The following is a 22730-nucleotide window of genomic DNA, read 5'->3' on the forward strand; positions in this document are numbered from 1 at the left end:
GGAATAAGCCTGTCCCCCTCCTTCTATGTCAAGACTTACTTTTCTTGTGCTGTGTCTAAAATAAAGCTAAGCCTCTGTTTATATTACTGCAGTCCTGTATTGCTAAAAGACCTTGGCACCTTCTGAAAAATATGCTGTTGACCAATATCCTAAGTGTCTGAATATCACAGAGTAATCCTACAAAAACCTCGACCATAAAATGTGCTACTGCTCTAGGGAACATGAAGTTACCATTTTGTACATGAGATTCCTGATTCTGTAAAATACCACACACTGCACAGTGGGATGACTGTGTCCTTAGAGAACTTCATTCACATCAAGGGTTTGAAAAGACAGTCTCATCTAATTTCCCCAAAGCATAGTTCTTTTAAAATTTATATGTTTGATTCTGATCATGTGTTGGAATGCAAAGGTAAAATCCCATTTTGTAAAACATATATATGCAATTGCTCAAGCAATGCAACAGGATAAAAGCTTTTTAATCTTATTACATCACCTTGATGCTTTTGTGGAAAATTCATTCATGTGTATGGGTACATTTCTGGTTTCTGCTATTTTCTTTAAATGAACAATTTTTCTATTTCTATCTCAACATGATACTCTAGATTATTCTAGTTTTATATGTCTTAAAATTGCCCATTGTAAAGCTTATATTCCTGGTCTTTAAAACAACTGGGTTACTGGCTGTTCTAAGTCATGTATGTTTCCACACATACTTTACAATCAGCTTTGCAACATTTACCCAATAAAATCCTGCTGGGACTTTAAGAACTACATTAAGTCTACAGATCAATTTTGGTATTGTTTGCACAGCAAGGTCTACCAGGAGCTTTGTTAGATGTATTAATATTTCATTCAGACCCACAAGGCTCAAATAGGCAATACCCAAAACCATGTTATGTCCTCAGAAGGAATTAGGTCTGTACGAACTTGACAACAGGGTGCAGTCAGGTGTTCTGTTCAGCTGAAGCAGTGCATAGACCTCATGCTCTCCATGTGCTATCTGTCATCTTCAATGACAGCTGGGGTGAAATGCGACAAGATCCCATTGTGGACTCTTTGCACTATAATTGATCTTATGCGAGCCCTAGCAAAGTTCTTTATTTTAATGGTGAAAATAAATATGATGGATATAATTGTATTCTGATGAAGCAGGTGTTTTCCTCCCAAACCAGACTTAACCACGGTCCTCCAACATAAGTGAGAACTATGTAAGAAAGTCTGTTCTAGTTTGATATTTGTGGCTATGAAAAAATATATTCAAAAATGCATCTTGGGGTATAAAGGGTTATTTTAGAAAATGATTCTAGGTTAAAGTTTATTACTGCAAGGAAGTCAAAGCAAAAACTTGAAGCAATGAATTATATTTGCAAGCAAGAGCACTCATAAACATAAAATTAAAAAAATGTAAAAAGAGAGAAAGCCATGATATCTCTAAGCAGACAGGCAATTACTTGATAAAGGGTGTATGTGTATGTGTGAGTGTGAGTGAGTGTGTGTGTGTGTGTGAGAGTGTGTGAGTGTGTGTGTGTGTGTGTGTGCTTTAGAGAAAGGAAATCTAAAATGCACTCCAGAAAAGGGAATCAGATCCCAATCTTTTTGCTTCCAAAATGCTACAACGTGTCTCTAGTGTGTTTTTAGTGTACTCTGTGAAAGGTTAGAATTCAAGTCTGCATCATTGGTGATCAGTCTCAGGTCTGTGGCACTTGCACCATGGAGGTTCACCTTGCCTGGACTGTTAGCAAATTGGGAAAGCATTGAATTCTAGTCTGGGATCATGAGCCAACATGTGGGTGTTGGGAATTGAACTAAGGATCTTGGGAAAAGCAACCAGTGCTCTTAACTGCTGGGCCATCTCTTCAGCCCTGTCTTTCTCATTCTATCCTCTCACTTCATCCTAGGAGCAGCTGCTTCAATTTTCAGTTTGTCTGATCTGTTGTTTCTACTTTTAAGTAGTAATAAATCATCCTTGACCTGTGAAATGAATAAGTAAAAAACAAAACAACAATATAAACAACAAGTAGATTTGGACTGAAAAGACAACTCAGGGTTGTCAGCATTGGTTGCTGCTCTTGCATAGGACCCAGGTTTGGTTTTCAGCACACACATCTTGGCTTACAACTTCTTCTGGCTTTACATGTGCATCATGCATGCATATGGTCCATATACAGACATGCAGGCAAAATACTCCTACACATAAAATAAAAACTCCTTTTAAAAAGATAGATTTTCCCCATTAAAAAACAAAAACAGTGTCACATCTGAGGCTGTGACTCATCTGAAGAGATCCTACTTGGAACCCACCAGGGAGGGGCTGGAAATGTAGTTTAGAAAGCAAAGTGACATACAGCTCAGTCTAAATGTGGGTCCCCCAACAACTGGAGCAGGGGCTACCCTAAAGCTGTTGGCTGTCTGTGCAATCTGTTCCCCTTGCTGGACTGCCTTGACTGGTCTCAGTGGGAGAGGTAGAACCTAGATCTGCAGAGATTTGATGCACCAGGCTAGATAGAGGATACTCAGGGAGCCCACCTTCTCAGAGGAGAAGGGGAGGGACAACTGAGAGGGGGAGTGACTGAGATGTAAAGTGAATACAATAAATTAATTAATGGGGAAAGATGATCAAGACAGCCCCTCATACTCACAGGCCAACCAGATCTAGACAATCTCTTACAACAACGCTTCTTTCAGGTTGTATAAAGTTGACAATTGAAACTGATCATTACAGACTCCATATTATGACCCCATTGTACTATGGAAAATAAATGATATGTACAATTTCTCCAGCTCATGTAGTTTTCTCCAGTAAGGCAGCCATTACATAAGTTGATATTTTTGTTGACCCTTGCCCAAGCACTATGATATATCCTACAAGGATTCAGATAAGATTTTTCAGAAAAGGGGGGGGGGTCTGTGCAATAATGAATTGATTGTAGGAACCAATGATTGATCACTTTGCTGAGAAAAGAAATGTTTCCATCTTGTTCTATCAAAGCAATTAAAGTCTTGATGTCTTAGTTACTTTTCAATTGCTTTGATATTTAAATATTTAAACTATCCAATCTTCATTTATCAATCTTCATTTATCACACTAACCAAGGCAAATTATACCTTTTAAAGCATTTATTTCAAGGCTTACAGTTACAAGAGGATTGGTGTCTATGAGCATCAAGGAGGGGAGCATGGCAGCAGGCCAGGCAGGCATGGCATTGAACTTTAGCTGAGGGTGTAAATCTTGATCCACAGGCACAAGGCAGAGAGAGCTAAATGGGAATGGTTTGTGATATTGAAACCTCAAATCACATGCCTAATGACATCCCTTCATTAAGAAGACCACACCCCCTTATCCTTCGCACACTATTCCACCAAGTGCCCATTCAGTATTCATATACATTAGCCTTTGGGGTCATTCTTATTCAAACTAGCACACTCGATGAATAAAATGCATTGATTGCAGCCTGAGATATGCAAGAGTCAGGTGTAGATATGGTCTCTGCATGCCAGAATTGCTGTGACTCTTGCTAAAGGTTGGCAGAACATGCAGTATTCAACCAACCAACATGTACACCTGTGAATAAATAGAAACCTGGAATAGTGCCTTGGAAAGCTGTGTAGAAAGCCCACATGGCTTGGTTGGCAATTCTAGAGTACCCACCAGACACCAGTTCCCATTTTTCATGCTGATGGAAGAACCATTTTAGAAATTCACAGTCAATATCTCTTCCCTATTTCACAATTCACTAGCTCACACACCATGTACAAGCTGCTGGTTATCAGGGACATCAGCATGGGGTAGGTAACTGAGAAACTTTGAATGAATTGATTTAATGCACAGAAAATGCTCTTTTGCTTAAGTCGGGTTTTGTCTAGTTAGACTAAGACCAATGTTCATGAAACTTTTTGTTTGTTTGTTCTCAGACATGGTCTCAGGTATTCCAGTTGGGCCTCTGATCATTATATAGCTGAAGATGTCTTCAAACTTCAATATTTTATCCTCCATATGAATGCAGGGATGCACTACTATTTCTGGTCCATGTGGTGCTCAGAATGAAGCACTTTACCAGCTAAACTTCGCCGCCACCCAACACTGCCTTCTTTTGTGATACCATACTATGAAATAATTCCCAATTTAAAATTTAAAGATAAGTTCCTCTATGAATAATGAGAAATGACAATGTTAAATATTAAATGCTGATGTACAAAATGGTCAAGCAACATATGAACCACTATGTACATTAACTATGATGAAGATGAGCAAGAAGATCACTGATACTGCTGCTGCTGCTGATTGTGACAGTAACAGTGATAAAAATGATGGCGATTGATGACTCTTCCATGATAGTCCCTGTAGATACCATTATTTGAAATATATGTAGTGATGAAAATCAAACATTATACAAAATGAAGTCGTAGAATATATTGTACATTAAACAATTTCAAAGTTAACCTCAAACAAGAAGGTGTTAATTTTAAAGCAAGCTTTTGACATAGGAAGCTATATATAATTATTTCAATACCATATTGGTTACTTATTACAACCCAGGCACTGGACTTGGAATTAATGGCCTTCATGGAAGAGAATAAAAAAAATGAATAAATAATCAGGAGTGCAACTGGAATTTTGCTTTTTAAATGACGGGGGAAAACAAGGGGGATGGTGAGTTAGCTCCCAAGAATATACATGTTAGAAGAAGAAAACAGACTCTCACACACTGTTATGTGATATCCATAGGTATTATGAGACACACACTCTCACACACATCCACTGAGAGAGAGAGAGAGAGAGAGAGAGAGAGAGAGAGAGAGAGAGAGAGAGAGAGAGAGAGATCCATGACAGGTATTTCATGATTGAGGTATGAGAGAGGCATAAAGTTCCGACCAACTGGATTGTCTAGATAAACCAATGTTTAACCACATCTTATTATCTATAAAATGTCTTCCTGTTCGAATATGTTTAAATAACTGTAGCCATTTTAAAACCTATTTTAGAGGCTGCAAGCTATAAATTAATAGATTGAATCACTCCCAACAGAAATGTTTATTTGGTGCACTTTGATACAAAATGAATTAATTTTATTTTTAAAATAAGGCATGAAGATTCATATATCAACCATAGAGGTCACCAGTTTCTGTCCATTGGTAGGATGTAAATATCTGCATCTGACTCAGCTGCTTTTTGGATCTTTTGGAGGGCAGCCAAGCTAGGCCTCTGTTTGTAAGCACACCATAGCATCAGTGCTAGTGTCAGGCCTTGGGGTCTCCCCCTGAGCTGGATCTCAATTTGAGGCTGTCATTGGACCTCTTTTCCCCAGACTCTTCTCCATTTTTGTTTCTGCAGTTCTTTCAGACTGGAACAATTCTGGATCTGAGTTTTTTACTGTGGGATGGCAACCTCATTCCACTACTTGATGCCATGTCTTTTTACTCAAGGTGGGCTCTACAAGTTCCCTCTCCCCACTGTAGGGCATTTCATGTAAGGTCCATCCCTTTGAGTCTTGATCATCTCTCACCTCCCAGGTCTCTAGTACATTCTAGAGGGTGCCTCCACAGAAGCTGAGGAGGAGGGCGAACCTATTGGAAGACCAACAATCTCAACTAACCTGGAGCCCTGGGATCTCTCAGACATCGAGCCACCAACCAGGCAGCATACACCAGCTGATATGAGGCCCCAAACACATATACAGCAGAGAATTGCTGGGTTTGGACTTGGTCAGAGAAGATGCACCTAACCCTCAAGAGACTTGGGGCTTCAGGGAGTGGGGAGGTCTGGTGGGGTGTGGGGTGGGTAGGGGGAAGACATCCTCTCGGAGACAAGGAGGGGGAGAAGGTGTGGGATGTGTAACAGTCAGATGGTGGACCAGGAGTGGGATAAATTCTGGATTGTAAAAAAAGATTAAAGAAGAAAGAAAGAAAAAAGAAAGCCAGAGAAGCAACAACAACAACAACAACAAACAAACAAACAAAAACCAAAAAAAGGAAAGGAAAAATAAAGATTCATATATCTGCATTGTTTAAGATAATGTATACTGTGTTCATGCAGGACTTCTCTGCGTACATGGTCATAGTTCACTAGCCAGAAAGAGCAACTGTCCTGTGTAGAAAAGCCTTGTTCTCCTTGGGTTTTAAGGGCATTCCATTTCCAGATGGATGGGTGTGGTACACTGTACACTCTTCACATCCTTTCATTGTTCACCCTGCTTCTCCATTCCTTGGGCTGTATGACTTCTGTCTTAAATTCATGGATTCCTGATACATCTCAGCATAACCAGGAGGGATGGAAAACATAATGTTGCTTGGGCTCTGAGACCCAGTACAGCAAAATTCATACTTTCATATGTCCACAGTCCTTCTTTCCAGATGTCTCACTGACACAGCACATAGGTTTTTCCACTACAGAGATCTGCTGAAGCAAACTGAAATCAAACCAGCATCGGCAAGATACACACACACACATACACACACACACACACACACACACACACACACACACACACACGAGGGGGGGCATGGAGCTAAGGCTAAAAGGCTGCTGCTCCGTATTAATGCATACTGCATGGGAATCCACTGGGGATATCTGCTTCCATTGAACATTATCTCTAGTAGGCCATAGTGAGTTAAGTGATAAAATGACATGTGCTTTCATTCCCACAATACTTTTAAAATGTCCAGTGGGATGACTGCAACTGAGAGACACTGAAGACATGGTCAAAACTAATCTGAGAGAACTGCATTGAAGTCTCCAGAGAGGCCCCAGGGAGCTGAGGGAAGCAAGAAGCCTTTGTGCCAGTGCTTCTCATCCTCATGTCAGTTTGTAGAAAACCAGCTCAACAGGCAGTGTGTTTGGAGACTAACCTGGAATCTTCCTCAATCTAAAACACGTTCTCTTTCTCTAGAGCCTAGCTCCTGAATTTGTCCTCCAGAGACACAGCTGAGGTAACTTGAGGACAGTTGGGAGGGGCCTGTGTGATCTGCAAGCAGAAGAAAGAAAATCCTAGAGATGAATATGTTAATCTGAGGAAAGTTCAGGCTCTGCTTCAAATCACTTACTTCAAAATCCAAGTAAGCTAGATTCTAGAGCAGGGTTCAGTAAGCTATCACATATTGGGCACTGCCTTGCCTTCAAATGCAATGACCATTGTTATGTTACTTTAGTGGGTATATAATTGTTCATTGTGATATTACTCATAGTGAGTATAATTACAAAATCAACATGTGGACTTTCAACATAACAGATTTTTGTTGTTTTTGTTCTCCCTGCCCAGACTGAACAAAATATTGAGCTAATGAAACCTTGATGTTAGTTACGATAGCTGATACAATCTGATATACTCTGTATGTATCCACAACTTATACGACTCAAAGACCTTTCTATAGCCATCTCCTTAAACTTCTGTACAACTGAGTCATTATTTCTTCCTATCATCCTAGCAGAGAATTTACTAGTGATATTTAATCGCTGAAAAGATTGCAATTAACCCAAATGCCCACTAAGCAGAACCTGCTACTGATCAAGGAGACTTTTTAGCCTTCTCACAACCTTATCTTGGAAAGCTGAAATAAGCAGATTAAATAAATTGGGCTTTCTCGTTTCAAAATATAATGCTGTAAGTTCAATTATAAAGTTTCTCAGACTTCTAAACTAGGACACATATATATTCTGCTCTCTATTTTAAGAATATATAATCACATTTTGAAGTTAAAACCAAAATCCCTTTCAGGGAATAGTCTAAGACCAAATTTGGTAAGAGCTTCACATGTATTCAACACTACAACTATTTTAACGTTACTCTTCATGTGATTTTGAAAATAAAAATGTATCTGTACTCCAAGATCAGTTAGGTATTCCTGTCTACAGTCAGTAAGTACCCCTATTTTCAAGCATCTTAGAATTCACAGAATGAAATAATTGGAATAAATGTGAACATGATATTTTAAAAAGCACTGGTTCCCTCTTGACAGACCCTTAGGTATAATAAGATCTGTGTTCCTGATCAGGCAGGTAACTGCCATCTGCCAATAAATGCAGCTGCTACCTCACTTGAGTCGATTATTTAAAGCAATCTCATGAAGCACCATACACAATGCTTTGGATCTTTCCATGTCCTAAACAGTGAACAGCCATCCATTGTAAACCATAAGAGCATCTCCTCCTCTGCCTTACAGAGGTGACTAGAAGTTCAAAAGATGTTGATTGACTTAAACACTGATGACAAACAGCTCACATGAAGAAATATTTCCCCATTAGTAAAATTGTAAAATGTCTCCTCTTGTCTGGTACCATGTGCTGCCATTTTGATCTAGGTTTTCCTCACATAGTCTCGTCCATAAAGGAGTTTATCATGGAGCTCAGTGAGAGGATGGTAAAATGCTCAAAGTGTCTCCTAATGCTTTTTTTCTATCCTAATTCTCATCATTAAAAATATTGTTTAGGGGCTGGTGAGATGGCTCAGTGGGTAAGAGCACCCGACTGCTCCTCCGAAGGTCCAGAGTTCAAATCCCAGCAACCACATGGTGGCTCACAACCATCCGTAATGAGATCTGGCGCCCTCTTCTGGAGTGTCTGAAGACAGCTACAGTGTACTTACATATAATAAATAAATAAATCTTTTAAAAAAATAAAAAAATAAAAATATTGTTTCATCTGGAAAACTTCATCTATGTTTTTATTTAATCCAGTGACAACCTCGTGAATTTGAATATTTACAACAATGCAGTTTCATTTCACAGACAATCCACTCACATATAAAGAACACACATATTACATACACAGGAGAGCAATGTCACTTGAGTTGCACATTACAGAGAAATGTAACTCTCTGCCTGTTGCATTTCTTCATATTGTTTGTAAAAATTCCTCTACCAAAGGCATCTTGGATGTAGCTCCTTCATAAAGACTGCATCTTTTAAACAGTTTTCTCACCTTCAGTTACTAATCCTAACTTCCTCTATTAACTTCTTCTGTTCATGCAGTTTGGTAGCCCCTATAGACAAGGTTTTTATAACACAGGCATCACTAACAAGCACAGCACGGACTGAGCCCTGCAAATGCAGTTAAGTTAAAGGCCACTGGAGAGCGGGAAGTAAGGAGAAGATCCAGAGCAGACTCTCCAGATTAATCCACATGATTCTCCTCCCCATTTGAGGAGTTTGACAATTATTTAAATATTTAATTTCTTAGTATTTGCATCAGTATATCAAAGGGAAGGAAGTTTTATCAGATGAATGTTGTAAAATTAAATAACTCAGTGTATGTAAAGTTCTTCCACTGGTCCCTTCCACATAGCAAATTAGTAAATATGTGATCTGTTATGCTCCTTATGGGTGTTGTCATGATTTACATTAACACAAACTAAAACTCAACAGAACCTCTCAGTTTTGTTTTCCTAAAATGAAGCTGATAGACTTCATGGATTTGCAAATGTTAAATGAACTATGATGGTGAGCTTCATGCCAGCCAATCTACTAAGTTTAAAGGTGACCCATAAGACAGCATTTCTATTTGATGATATATGCACATGTACATACATATAAACATACATTCATATATATATATATATATATACACATACATGCGTGAACATAAAAGTCTATGTACATATATAAACACGGACATCTGTGTGTATCTGTTTAGACACACACACACACATATATATATATATATATATATATATATATATATATATATATTACAATTTTATTGGTGATTTAGGTAAAAGCATTTGATAATGCCATTGGTTCATGTGGCCTCCCTTCCCCCAGCCTGGAACCTGCTTGCTCAAGGGTGGAGCTACCTGCTCATTCGTCCTGCCACGCCTACTGCTGGAACCTGCCTTTGCTGCCTGGAGGCACACACGTGTTCGTCCTGCTACTGGACCCTGAGTTACTTGGCGGGAAGTTGGGTTCCCTCCCCCTTCCTTTATAACTGAGTGTCTGAAAATAGTAAAATTGAGCCTTGATCAGAATGTTTGTTGTCTTGGCTCCATTGTTTCTTCCGCCCCGTCTAGATTCCTCTCTTTTCAGTTCGAACTGCCATTCTCAGTTGAACCGTTCGTGTTGTGGACTGCGGGCAGGCCGCAACAGGTTCATATGTCAAAGATGTTGATATCACTTTGCACAAATGATATTAGTGTTTTTTTTTAAATACTGCATTGTTTGAATATGGTTGCTCTTTCTAAAACATAAGTTGAAATTTATTTCTCATTGGAATGATGATGGCAGGAGATGGGTTCTTTAAATATGGTCATTTCTTTGGAAGGATAATATTTTTATTATATAACTGGGGTTGATGGTTTGATGTAAATTCTCATTCTGTAGGGACAGGATGCCTTACCACGAGGATAGGATGGTTTTATGTGATGCATCTCCTCTTCTGTACAATCTATTTGTCCTTTCCAGCAGGCCTGCATGAATCATGGCTTCTCAGGCTTAGAATTCACAGCCAATGGTGCTAAACCCTCAAAAACTTCTCTTCTTTATACATTACTACTCATAAAAGTATTCTCTTATAGCAACAGAAAACAAACTGAGATACATGCTCACCTCTCATGACATATACATTGTTTGATTGGGCATTTTTGTCCAAAGAATTTTTTGTATGTCTTTCATTGGGCAACAATAAACCTCTACAGTTAACAAGTCTTCGTTTTCATGCCCATTTTCAGTAAAGGCCTACTTTAGTGTCCAGGAATTATGACTATAAACTTCTGAATGGGCTGCATGACAGAAACTTTTTGGTAGTTATGCAAAACAAAATTCTCCTCTCCTTGTACAGAAGTCTCTTATTTCTATACCATCACACACACACACACACACACACACACACACACACACACACACACACTCACACTCACCATAGATTCAACTCAAAGCTTATTGTATGGGTAGCTTTTCATTGCTCCTTTGTGTAAGGGCATGGATGGGTGGGTGTGACTGCTGTTTGTCTCAGTCCAATTGAGGTAGGAACAGCCTATGTCACTATTCACTCCCCACCTCCAGATTCATAAATATACTGAAAGGCTTTTAATGCAATAGCTGCTTCTCAAAATTACACCCACATTTGCAACTGTGGTTCACTCCATTATTTCTTCCCTGAGGCATGCTTAATGCTGTCTGAAAAAAAAAAAAAAGCCTTAGCACATCAGATTTTAAGCCTTTCCAGATCATTGTCACTTCACAAATGTTATGCAGGGGAGGAAGGGATCCATTCTTATACAAATAAACTTGTTTCAAAGTGTCTTTAAGCCACTGGCTCATATCCTTCTTCTAATCTATGCCCAAGTCTCATGAACTTCTGCATGGCTTTCACTGGCTTCAGAGAAATGTTAGCCATTTGCAGGAAAGGAATCAAATTTCTATCAGATGCCTCACTCAGGGTTGAGCACTGATGAAGAGACCTGAAAAACTAGGTCATGAGAATTCATGGAACATTGTATCTAATGTGCACATAGACACAAACAGAATTAAAAATAAAACAATCTCAAAAAGGTTGGGCCTGTGTAGAAGAAGTAGGTCCCTGATGGTCTGCTTTTGAAGGTAGATCTTGTCCCAAGACTGATGTGTGTCCTCTCTCTCCTACCTACCTATCATGCTTTCTAGTGTGATGTTCTTCTCCCATGATATTCCTACCAAGCCTCCAGTCCCAACAGCAGTGTATCCGAACTTGAACCAAATCAATAAGTCAAAAATGAACTTTTTTATCTTTGAGTTGATTGTCTCTGGAGGTGTGTGGCAGTGGAACACAGCATTGAGTAGCCCAGGACAGGTTATTTGAAGCCTAGCAATCTATGGCCTTGCTTCCTTTTGAAATAAGTAGCACCAAACATAAACCATCTCCTATCATTCTATTGTAGTTTTTAAACTCTTTCCAAGTCTTGTCTATAACATTTCATTTGTTTCTCTTCTAGCATGATATTAAATATTTCTTTTGCAATTAATTTAATCCATTTGTGCAGTTAATTTTTTTCAGAACAGAGAGTTCAAATAGAAGATGAGAGATTACTGATCCATGATGTCTGTGAACATAGAATGCTATAAACATCCAATTTTCAAAACGCGGTAACTATGGGTTGTATAAGCAACGTTGAGGAAGTACAGCCTCTATTCTCTCTCAAGAACTTCACTATTCTCTGTCTCTGTCTCTGTCTCTGTCTCTGTCTGTGTGTGTGTGTGTGTGTGTGTGTGTGTTCTAAGAATATTCCCCCTCAAAATCCAATGACTATGGATTACTATCCATGTTATTTTTGAAGAAGAACATTCAGAATGTCTCAACATTTCAGGCCTGTGTCACTCTTAGATTTTGGAATCATCAAAGTCATTGTGAAATTGTGAAACCCATAACTTGCCCCCTCTCTTCATTTGTCTTGGTTAGATTACTGTTCTTGCAATCATAGGGGCTTATGCCTCATTACCAGCAGTAGTGACTCCACCCATAATTTGCTTCCAGTGCTACCCAGTGCATGGCCCTAATACTACTCTGTTTGGGTCTTTAAAATGACTGTAACAAAACAAAAAATTAACTCCCATGTTTTGAGTTCTTGTGCATCTTTTCTACACAAGTATTTTATATTTATTTTATCTCAATAAATTAATAGCCACCACATGGGACAGCATTCTTATTTTTATTTTTCAGGTAAAAACATAAAGGAGAGGGAGGGTATTTTATTTAACAGTGTATTGAAGGAAATGAGTATAAGTTAAAATTCTAGTTCTCTATAAACTCAACCTGTCTGTTTATGGAATAACATGTTAAAAGGACTTGAATAAAGTCTTGATGTCAGAGTAGGGTCTGTTCCAGGAGGGAATATTACTATCTGCTATAATTCTAACAATATTAGAGAATTTAAAGTATTCTAGAATAAATGTATTGTTTTTCATTTTCTCACTGCTGGAGCCACAGATCCCTTGCAATCTCCAATGGATTCTTATACACAATAAAATTACATACGCCAAAGGTGACACAAAAGAAATAATATCTAGTGAAAAGCATAATTAACATGGCATTAAAGTAAGTCTTATACAGTTAAGGAAAGTGAATATTGCCAGAAGTACTTTAATTAGTATTTGAATAATTTAAATAAATTCATAGACAGATACTGCAGTTGAAAGCTGTATTCTTCTAAGTTTTGGTTCTTCTTTAACCTCAACTAAGTCAATGAAATCAAAATGTCCTTCAGAATGACCTTCAAATATACTTAATGGTAAGTGAAGTTTATTTATGGGACAAATTAAAGCAATGCCACTTCTAGGCTTTGTACAACTTGATCTTGAAGCAAATGTTTTCAATAAAATAATAAAAATCCTCAAAATAGAATTTTATTGTCATGCAAATCCCCTAAGAGCAGACTAGGGAGTACAGCACAGCATGATGACTTTCAGAATAGGAAAGTAGACAAATGGGGGAAGCAATTGAACATAATGAAGAACAGATGAAAAAGTTTCTTTGGTTTTATACAATTTATACATTTATACCAATGCCTATTGCTGATAGGTACACTGGAGGGTGATTTAGTGTGTTCCACAAGTGCATAGCCTCCTTCCCTTCCAGTGGAGACAGATAGATCTGAATAGCTTCTAGGCAAATGAATTCAGCAAGGCCCATTAAATATCATTTCTACATTTATGTTTTAATGCAGAAAACGTCATCTGAGTAGACAGTAACGAGGGAGACTTCTGTTGAACCTTAAAGGGTCAATAATGATCAATAATGATAGAGAATCATGGATACATCTAGGGCACATGGATCTTCTCATCAACAGGCTATAAGAAACCACAGCCTCATAGAGACCGGAAACAATATCTGCAAGCAACTTGAACATCTACAAAGTTCAAGTCGTCCTCTGTCAGAACCTTCATGATGAAATGTGATGCCCCCCTCCAAATTACACATAGTATGAAATACAACTAATAAGACATTAAATAAGACTCCCACAGTAAAGCGAATGTGGTATGAGATTACTTATTGGAGGAGGTTTGACTGCGACTTTATGTGAAATTCTCATCTCTTATAATGATGAGATGATAAAAACATTGTTTTCAGCTGCTGAATGAATGGAGACTCATTACAGTGCAGAAACTCATATATTCAGGGCACTTGGGGAATTATTCCGTCAGTAAAGTATTTGATCTGAATTCAGGTCTCTAGCATTCATGTAAAAGTTAGACACAGTGGCATGTACCAGGACTCAGGGAACAGGACAGAGAAAGGTAAATACCAAAGGATTGCTGGCCAGCTAATCCGGCTGAAAAGGTACAGTCTAGGTTCAGTGAGAAACCCTGTCTCAAAAGACCTCTGGCTGCACATTGATAAACACAGGTGTGCCTGCATATAAATATGCATACATCAGACACACATTTTGTCATAACAAAATTTAAAACTAAAAGACAAATTTCAAAAAGAAAACAGTATGGGATTCCTAAGTGTGTACATAAATGGGTCTCAGAAACAGTGTGTGTGTGTGTGTGTGTGTTTGTGCGCGCGCGCGTGCGCATTTTGGGGGCACATTTTTTCCTGTTTGTTTTATCCTAGTCTGAAGTATTAGTTTTATTGTTATTCATCTGAACCCTGTTTGTTTTCTAATGAGAGTCAAAAAGGGAGTGGATCTGGATGGGACTGGAAGTGGTGAGCAACGGGGAGAAGTTGGGGGAGGGGGCAACCTTAATCAGAATATATTGTATAAGAAAAAAATCTATTTCAACAAATGGGGAAAATGCAAATTAATTAATTAAAGGGTAGCATTTTTTTTTCCTTTGGAACTTGAGGTGCTTAGTATCATAGGACCTTAGGACGTACTATACTGTAGACATAAAGAAAAGGTCAACTCAATCAGAGAAGATCCTTTTTAAATCAGAATTTGGAATGAAGTTCTCAAAAGGCACTATATAAAATTTCTAAACTGCACACAGCAGCTCTGGTTAATCTCATGAGTAGGCTCAGGAAACAGTGATTACAAGTAGATCAGCCCAGGAGCTTGACTGTCGTCCTCAGTTTTAGACCAGGGTTTGAATTTCAAAGATTCTAAATCTCCCTTGGAATCATTTGATAGGGAATTAACAAGCTGTAATTACGTGAAACAGGCAAAAATTTCTTATCGAAAATAATCTTTAATCCTCCTATTGAATAGGAAAAAGTGTAATATCTTATAAAAATTATTACCTTGGTCACTCAGAGGTGGAAACTGACAATCAATTCACTTAAAATATAAAACATACCACATCCAATTTTGTTCTTTATGTTGGAATGTTGGAATCTATCTTTAACTCTTTAGCATATCAAAAAAGAAGATGTTTGAAAAATATAAAATAAAGCAAAAACTTCTTATACTACTCCTTGGAATCCACAGTGGATGCATGATTTGAAATGCCGGTCTCTAAAAAATGTATTTCTTTTATTTTAAGAGTGTAATATGGCTGTGCCATTCCTCCCTTTCCCTTTATTCCTCTCCTTTATTCTGTCACTTTTACATTCATGTCATATTTCTCATTACTTACTTATGTAAATATATATATAATATATATTTACATTATATATATATATATATATATATATATATAAAACATATAAGTACAGCCTCTTCAGTCTATATAATGTTACCTGTATTTCTGTATTTGTTAACTAATTGGGGAGCTCTTCTTTGGGAAAGACAGTTTCTTCTATCCTCATCCTTCCCTAGCCAGCTGCCTGTTGCTCTTTGGTAGGATTGCAGCCTTGTAGCTTTTCTTTATCCACTTTAACACACCTATTGTCTTTGTTCAGCTCATTAAATAGTATTTGATTATATTTAATAGTGTAACATTTTATAATATATTCCTTTTTTAAAAAAATTTTTTGAGACAGGGTTTCTCTGTGTAGCCCTGGCTGTCCTGGAACTCACTCTGTAGACCAGGCTGGCCTCGAACTCAGAAATCCGCCTGCCTCTGCCTCCCGAGTGCTGGGATTAAAGGCGTGTACCACCATGTCCAGCTCAAATAACATGGGGCTCGAACCCACGACCCTGAGATTAAGAGTCTCATGCTCTACTGACTGAGCTAGCCAGGCAACTGCTAATATATTCTTAATTATGACGTTTCTTCCATTTAATATTACTTTTATATATGTTTTGAGAATTGACCATTTAGTATTGGATAACCAATGAATGGGGACTTTTAGAACTGTTTTACAAAATAATTTCAAAGTCAACTGAAAGGCCCTTACAACTATCTTCCTACTGGCAAGATTGATATTTATATTTTCACACTTTTTGTTTTGTTTTGTTTTTTCAAGACAGGGTTTCTCAGTGTAGCCGTGGCTGTCCTGGAACTCACTTTGTAGACCAGGCTGGCTTCAAACTCAGAAATACACCTGCCTCTGTCTCCCAAGTGTTGGCATGTGCCACCACGCCCAGCTGATATTTATGTTTTTCAATGAAACCCTCATGGTATTGATATTTTTTCTTAGATGCCTAATATCATCTTAATGCTCAAACATTTGTCCAGATTTCAATTTTGTAACTACAGATATATTTTCCTTAAATTACTCTTTGATGTGATATGTAGGCCCTCTTAGATGATGCTAACAGCAAGAAAACAAGCATGTGAGTGGTGCAGATACAAGAATTTATAATCATTCTTGAGTAATTATCTGTATCTATAGTAAACCAAATGTGATCATAGTAATATGCCCTTGTAATCCATTACAATAGAGATCAAATAGCCTGCCTTCATAGACTCTATACAGATTACTCTTCCAACAGTCCCAACAGGAAGATAAATTTATGTTTTGTTTTATTTTTGATAGAGCCACCTTGTGTATCACAGGTAGCTGCAAGCTCATAATTCTTCTACCTCAGTTTTCTTATTGGTGCTATCAAAGGGATTCACCACCATACAGAATTGTGGAGTCTGTAAAACATACCTATGCAAAATCGTTTTCTTATACCTATGTGTACATCGATTTATATATGTAGTGAGTATATATATATATATATATGTATATGTATATATATACACATATATGTGTATATATATACATATATACACATATATTTGAATATATCTTCTATATATTGAGTAAATACTTTTAAGCTTGACACTAAAAGACCTTAGCAACCCTAAATACATGAAAAGATGTATAATTTATTCAACATCGCCATTTTACTGGTTCCATATATTATAGTTGGAAAATGTCTCAAGGTTACAGTGTTTGATAGATAAATAAATGCTTAGACACAGGGATGAATAATGGTAACAGAAATCAAAATGAAAATACAGAATACTATATGAACGATTTAGATCAGTGTTTTTCAACCTTTCTAATGTTGTGACCATTTAGCACAAGTCCTCCTGCTGTCACCCCCTACTATAAAATTATTTTAATTTCTACTTCATGGTTTAATTTTGCTACTCTTATGAATTGTAATGTAAATATCTGATATACAGAATATCTTATATATGATTCCTATGAAAGCGGTATTCAATCCTCAGGGAGGTTGTGACCCACAGTTTGAGAACTGATGATATGTAGAAAAATCTGATAATCAATGTAGGTAGTTCAGTAGCTAGTTTAAGAATTTTCTTCACACTTTATGGGATAATTAACCTATGAAAGATTAAAGGCTTTAAAAGGAATTTGAAAAACTAATGTGACCTTATACAAATGCTTAATGATTAAAACTAGATATAACTCATGCCACTAATGATCCAATACAACTTAATCAACAGCATAAATATCATTAATTTCCTTCAGTGGTCAAAGTAACAAGTGCAATATCCATATATCAAGCATAGCTATGAAAAATTAGATTTCCCTACAGTTCACAGATACATATTTATATTATTACAAAGTTAAGAACAAATAGGATTTTTTTTTTATTTAAGGTATATGAGTCACCAATAGGAAAGAAACAATTTGAGATGCCCAATAAACACCTAAAATATGGTCAGCATTTCTAATGTTCTGGAAGATTCTAAAATTGATATATTGCTATACTGCAAAATAAATAGAAATAATATATTTTTACTAGAGAATTATTTATGTTTTCTTTTAATTTTTATCTATTGTTTGATCCTAATTTACAACACATATACATTATATGTGTGTTAAATGAGACAAGAAACATTGTATTTTAAAATATAATTTAATAAAATATGAGCACACACTTTCATAAGATAAAATTAACATAAATTCACAGTGTCTGAACATGAAATAACACTCAGCAAGTAGGTATAATGTGGTATTTAGGATTACATCAGTAAGAGCTGTTCATGGGAATTTAAAATTATGTGATAAATAACTTTAAGTGTGCATTTATTTTAATTACCGTTGCACTTCTAGGAAGTTGAACTAAAGAAATAATTTGAGAGTCTGGAGATTTTGCTTTAGAACTGTCAATCAATAATAGTCATATTCCAGTTACTATAATTGGGTACATACAATTGGGTGAAACTTGGTTATTTACCAAAACTGGACTAATCATAATGATATAAAATCATCAAAAAATAACAAGGATATAGAAAATAACTCTATTATTTCAAGTCATGAAGAAAATGATATAAAAAAGAAAATGATGAAGATCATAAAATGTAGAATTTGTTTTATTTTAAATACACATATATCTGCATACACACAAGTCTGTGTGCCCTTATGCAACAATTTGTATGAACTTGGAATCTTAACAATTTAAGATATAATTAATATTATAATAGCTATTAAATATTTTATTATAAAATATTTTCAACTTATATGATTTTTCTCATGAAATTTGAAAGACTCCATAATCTATAATACACACGTTACTTTGTAATGAGCATATGTGTTTATAGAAAACAGTAAAATGTGAACTAAGGACTATGGGAGATTCCCTTCTTTGGCAATTTTCCTTTCACAATAAAATATTAGAAATATTAGTGAAATGAAAAAATGCACAGCAACTCTGGTGGTTTATTTTCTGCAGACTTGAAATTTGAATCATCATGTTTTTGAAAGTCTATAATTATAATCTAAACCAGAATGGCAAATGGATTTTCATTAATAAAATTGGAAAAGACAGGCAGGAACTCACTGGGAGGGAGAAGCTACTTCTTGTCCTGCCAGGTGAGTGGGAATTAGGTCAAACTGCACACACTCCATTAAGAATATCACTATGCATAAAATTATAACTTGTACGAGTAATATCAGAAGATTCCCCTATGAACATTCCTAGCACTTCATTGTCATATTACTTCTCTCTGAATATGGATATCTTAATCTCACATCCCAAGTTTAGATTTTCTTCCTTCCCTCGAGAAATACAGTTTTGTCCTTTTGGTTTTTTTCTTTTCTTTCTCTTTCAATGTCTCCAATAGTTAAGCAGAGGAATACTCCTTGTTGGTACGCTGGCTAACCTCAGGAAAGAGAATGGTTTCCTTATGATGAATAATCTAGCTGATCTTATTAAACAAACTACAAGAGAAGAACAATACAGAATGTCATGTCTAAGAAAGCCTGATCACTCTAATCCACAATGGAAGACTGCAGTCATACAGATATTCAAACATTTATGGTACACCTGGATTTCATGTAGCTATATTCAGCACAAACAAGAGATACCACTTCTAGTCATGTGATTTTCTAATGAAAGCAACACCACCAACAACAAAAAGGTGGCACAGAAATTCTCAAACTCTTCTACATAGGGCATGCTGAAAAACTGAGCACTAGAAGTGTGGATAATAGTAGAGAAGCAATAAGAGAGACCAACTTCTTTGGGGTATTTCCAGTGAAGGATGTATTAGTAATAGTGCCTTCTGTGTTTAAGAATATGATCAGAAATGCCAGGCGGTGGTAGTGCATGCCTTTAATCCCAGCACTTGAGAGACAGAGGCAGGCAGATTTCTGAGTTCGAGGTCAGCCTGGTCTACAGAGTGAGTGCCAGGACAGCCAGGACTACACAGGGAAACGCTGTCTTGAAAAGAAAACAAAACAAAACAACAACAACAACAACAAAAACAAAACAAAACAAACAAACAAAAATATATGATCAGAAAATGAGTGAAGAAATCTCAAGTCCTCTATGATAATCTCAATCCTTTACCTTATGGCAAAAGAATAATAAACAATCCCATTACCCATTTCAATATGTACTATGTAGCATATTCTATTTACATATTTTGAGAACTGCATACATGTGTACTGTATTTACATCATTTCTACCCTGCTCTCTCTCCATTCTACATCTCTTCCCATGTTCCTCCACTACCTCTTAAGATCACAACATCTACTATTATTATTTTACACATTCTCACACACACACACACACACACACACACACACACACACAATCTACTGAGAACATTTAGTATTGTTCTTATGTACATGTATTTAGAATTGATATCTTAGAATTGGGAAAGTCTTCAGGAAACCAAGACATAGAGTAATATTTTCAGTTTATCAGCCATCCATTGCTTGCAGCTTTTCATTTAGAAGTCAGACCTTGTGATGCTTCTCCCATACACATCAGAATGGCAAGTGGGTGTAACAAGAGCTATAAATCTATTGGGCAAGTGGTGTATTGGTGTCTCTATAATCTGGGTCTAGTCATACAGCATCAATAGAGGTCTTTTCTATAGGATTAATGAAAATAAAAAAAAAAAAAAACAACCAAATTTCTTGTCAACTACAGAGTCCCACAACTGGTCAAATGTAGAGAAATAAAGGTGAATTCCCAACATTATATGGTATATTTATAACACAACCCCAGCAATTATAACAATCAGAGAACCAGTACACCTGCTGCCAGCTACTGTCATCCAGACATGGCAGGGATGCTACACCCATGAGATCACAACAATATAACTATACATGACTATTCAAGTAGCACTTGAATAAGGCTTTAGTTTCTTTTAAAGATATGAAAATTAGAAAATACAGTAAGATTTCTCTACTCTAAAGATGCACACACAGAAACTTTCCATATATTTCTTTTTTATCTTTTAATCTTTTCATCAATTACCAAGTAAGTTAGCTATTTTTTACAGATCTATACCCACATACAGTAATCATGCATAAGTGTCTTTTCTGTGGAAAACTCACATTCTTTTGCTTTTCTATCTACCACCACAGTCATGAAAACACCTGTTCAGTCCTGCACATTCTTAGTGAAGAGACAGGCACAGCAGAAGGAGATGGCTTCCAAAGGCATTTTCAAAAGTAAAAAAGGACCAGGGATGGGAATAAATTTACTTCATTATGTTAAAAAGGATCTAAAAATGTCAAAGCCTTCCCATAGAGACCAAGGAAATAACATCCATCTCCTTGCTTAAATGATGAATATTTGACAATTCCGACTCTGTGTTCTGGCAGGAGCTTTCTTTGCCAACAAGACTTTTCCAAAGAGAGACAGCTGGATGGGGAATCCCCAAATGACATCAAGCGTTCCCTTGATTGGAAACTTGAGTTTTATCCAATTTCTAAAAGTGAGACACAGTTAGCAGGAAGATAGAATGTCTGGTTTTTAAGCTATTACTCACTTGGAAACTGTCTAGTGATGATGCCTCCGATGTCACTTTCTGAATACTCATAAGTGACTCAGTTGACAATGAAAGGCCATCATTTCAGTTTCACTTTTGACTTGTGAACAAACACAGCCACAGGTACGCTATAGGATTCCCCACAAGTCATAATGCAAATAACTTAGAATATGGAGATATCCAGTCTCTGGACTGTATGAAGCAACTTTGCAGCATCAACCATGTTGTATTTCTGGGCCTAGTCCTAAACTTTCTAAATCAGACCTCCAAAAGATCATGTTTGAGAATAAATTTTTAACAGACATGGTTATATTTTAGGAATATGATACCTGTAGGTAATTATACTGGCTGGCTTTGTGTGTCAATTTGACACAAGCTGGAGTTATCACAGAGAAAGGAGCCTCCCTTGAGGAAATGCCTCCATCAGATCCAGCTGTAAGGCATTTTCTCAAATAGTGATCAAGGGTAGAAGGGCCCATTGTGGGTGGTGCCATCCCTGGGCTGGTAGTTTTGGGTTCTATAAGTAAGCAAGCTGAGCCAGCCAAGGGAAGCAAGTCAGTAAGAAACATCCCTCCATGGCCTCTGCATCAGCTCCTGCTCCCTGACCTGCTTGAGTTACAGTCCTGACTTTCTTTGTTGATGAACAGCAGTGAGGAAGTGTAAGCTGAATAAAAAACCCTTCCCTCCAGAACTTGTTTCTTGGTCATTATATTTTGTGCAGGAATAGAAACCTTCACTAAGACAGCAATCAAGTCTTTTCTTTTCTGAGACATTTACCATTAGTCCTGGAGTTAATGTATTAAATTACCTAATAAACCTCTTATTTCAAAATATTTTGAAAATTGTCACCATAAAGGAGGTTAAATAGGCCTTGATAACTTTTTTTAAAAGTGAGCCCTTTAAGACTTTCTGAACCCCAATCTCATAATACTCCTAGAGTGAAAAAAGAAGCCATAGATGTAACCTCTGCAATACTCCTAGAAAAAATGTGAAGGTCTTCGGATATCTATATCATATAACTGAGAAATGAAAAACCCAACTCAGCACTGATTCTTCTAAGGACCAGCCAAATATGTTCTCTTCTTCATGCATTTTTCAGCTCTGGCAGCCTTTCTTCATGCTCCAATACAGGGGATTTTGGAGATCTGTGAAATGTGGCTAAGGATGAAACTGCGCAAAAATTAAATGCTAAGAGGTGCAACTAGTGAAGTGCAAACACTGGTCTCCTTGTGTAGCAATCTGCTCCTGTTTCC

General features: G+C 36.9%; 1 protein-coding gene and 1 non-coding gene across 3 annotated transcripts in view; both read right to left on the reverse strand.

The window, feature by feature from the left end:
* Grm7 (glutamate metabotropic receptor 7) overlaps nt 1-22730 on the reverse strand; it is an 891604-nt gene that overhangs the window by 515282 nt on the left and 353592 nt on the right. The window lies entirely within an intron of this gene.
* Trnak-cuu (transfer RNA lysine (anticodon CUU)) lies at nt 15949-16030 on the reverse strand. Its single transcript has one exon. It is a non-coding gene; the product is annotated as a tRNA-Lys (tRNA).

The sequence above is a fragment of the Mus caroli genome, unplaced genomic scaffold, assembly GCF_978045245.1.
Source record: "Mus caroli unplaced genomic scaffold, Mus_caroli_1 scaffold_7, whole genome shotgun sequence".
NCBI lineage: Eukaryota > Metazoa > Chordata > Mammalia > Rodentia > Muridae > Mus > Mus caroli.